The sequence below is a fragment of the Marmota monax genome, unplaced genomic scaffold (assembly GCF_021218885.2).
Source record: "Marmota monax isolate L192 unplaced genomic scaffold, Marmota_monax_Labrador192_F-V1.1 WCK01_AAM20220418_F8-fsc00070, whole genome shotgun sequence".
Taxonomy (NCBI): domain Eukaryota; kingdom Metazoa; phylum Chordata; class Mammalia; order Rodentia; family Sciuridae; genus Marmota; species Marmota monax.
Window position 1 is genome coordinate 2,841,200 of NW_026692116.1, and position 2,546 is coordinate 2,843,745.

The 2,546-nt window shown below is 38.2% G+C and overlaps 1 non-coding gene across 1 annotated transcript; it reads left to right on the plus strand.

Annotated features, from left to right (window-relative positions):
* Nucleotides 1-215: 215 nt before the first annotated feature.
* LOC124105475 (U1 spliceosomal RNA) lies at nt 216-380 on the plus strand. Its single transcript, XR_006855737.2, has one exon. It is a non-coding gene; the product is annotated as a U1 spliceosomal RNA (small nuclear RNA).
* Nucleotides 381-2,546: the final 2,166 nt, after the last annotated feature.

Here is a 2,546-nt window from a genome sequence, read left to right on the forward strand (position 1 = left end):
ATGTGCTAAGCTACCACTGAGCTACAACCCCAGCCCCAAGGATTTCTTGAATAAGAAACAAAAACTACTAACTAAATGAAAAGTTTGATAAATATGACTATATTGAAATAATAATTTGCATGTATCAAATATTACCTGAAGAAGGGGAAAAGCCAATTCACAAGGTGGGAAAAAACATATCTTACTGATAAAGAATTGATCTAGAAAAGAAATTCATGTTCACCTAGCAGAGAAGACATCATGATTATGAAGATGGTCCTCACAGGGTAAGACTTTTTCACTGCACTACCAGATGTGCTGAGCCCTGGGATTTCCCCAAATGTGGGAAACTTGGCTGCATAATTTGTGATAGTGAAGGACTGCACTTGCACTTTCCCCTGGTTACAAAAAGAAAAAGGAAAGGAAAGGAAAAGAAGAAAGAAAGAAATCCTACCAACAAGCGAGAAAAAGAAAAGGAATCTCTAATTGAAAAATGAGGAAAGACACAAGCATTTCACAGAGGTAGAAACATGGCTTAAATGTGTTAAGCCTTAATGTAATCAGAAAAGACAAATTTAGAGTACATTGAAATTCAATTTTATGCTACTAGATTTGCAAGAATTTTTTTTTTCTTCCCAATCATCTCAAAAACATATATCATAAATTTTAGCACACTGAATTTACTGAAGTTCTCCTTAAGGCTGGTTTCCGTTGTATAGTGTTTTTATATTGTATTTGTTTTCCAGAATGGTCTTCCTTCCCTTAGTGCAGTGATATTCTTAGACCAGCATCATCAGCATCACCTGTGCCCTTGTTGGAATTGCATATATTCAGGTCCTATTCCTGGACTATCTTTTCAAGGATATTTGTATGACAAGTAGCTTTGTAAGATATAGTATTTCCCTCCAGAGTAGAAAGCAGAATTGCTTATAAAAGACTGGTTTCCTATACTCTAGTTCCTTTCCAATACTATAATTCATTACCCTATGGGACCTGGCACAAGAAAACAATGATACTCTAGATGTAACTGCTATTGTTGTGAGTAAAAAAAAATTGCCTTTGGGGGCTGGGCCTGGGGCTCAGGGGTAGAGCGCTCACCTAGCATGTGCAAGGTGCTGGGTTCAATCTTCAGCACCACATATAAATAAATAAAATAAAGGTATTAAAAAAACACATCAATCTTAAAAAAATTGCCTTTGTCTCTGAGTTTTGGATCTAGTTATCCATGAAACAGTGGAAGGTTAGCTTTCTTAAAAATATGTTTTTAAATATTTTTTATTCTTTTTAGTTATACCTGACAGTAGAATATATTTTGACATATCATACATACATGGAGTATAACTTCCCATTTTTGTGGCTGTACATTATGTGGAGTGCAGCTCTCCACCCGCGAGGGCAGCTGAACTTAAGGTTGCTCGTGTGAATTTCTAGGGACACCAAATAAAACACACACACACACTTTACCTTTAAACAAGCTTCAGGATGGTTCCTCCGCTCTCAGCCTCAAGCTCCCCAAATGGAAGAGCGAGGGATAGTCACAAGAGGCTGGCGAGAGAGAGCAAGCATGTTTAGAAATGGGCTTTTATTGGGAGGACCCTCATTCTTAGAAAGTTCCATCTAAAAAGTTAAGGGGCGGAGTTACAAGGGGCATTTGAGTATAGTTTGACCCAAGGGCTATAGGGCGACATCTGAAATCATGTCCTCAAACTTTCTGGACCCGGGCAATGTCCAAGTCACTATGAGATATAGTGACGGTCAAAGCCTCTCCGCTCCAAGATGGAAGATGTGAATCATTCAGAGTGGCTCCCCACAGTGGAATTACACTGGTTGTGTATTTATATATGGACATAAGATACTTATGTATGATTCATTGTACTGTCTTTCCCATTCCCTTCCCCTCACTCCCCCCAACCCTGTCCCCTTCCAATCTGGTGAACTTCCACTCCCCACCCTCATTGTGTTTTAGCATCCACATATCAGAGAGAATATTTGGCCTTTGTTTTTTTTGGGATTGGCTTATTTTACTTGGCATGATAGTTTCCATTTCCATCCATTTACCAGCAAATCTGGCAGGTTAACTTTTTAGCTTGCAAGTAGAATAAAACCTTAAGACTTTTCACAGTTCTTGGTATAAGTCCTCTTTCTTTAAGGTAATGCTCTGAATTGAGAGCCATTGCTTCTAATTGTTAAAGCATAGTATTGAACAAACTAAAGGTATATAAAAGACAGATACATTTATGCTTTAAAATGTTCACATTACTCTTTTTGAGAGAGAGAGAGAGAGAGAATTTTTTAATATTCATTTTTCAGTTTTCGGTGGACACACATCTTTATTTTTATGTGGTGCTGAGGATTGAACCCAGTGCTCCGCGCATGCCAGGCGAGCGCACTACCGCTTGAGCCACATCCCCAGCCCCCCAAAATGTTCACATTACTCTTAAGTTTGTTTCTTTCTTTCATTGGTTTGCTCATAAAACATACATTTATATATGGCTTTTTGTTGTTGTTGTTCTTAATTTTCTTAGATTGTGGTACCATTGGAAGCTGGGCTGATCTAAAGACGTACG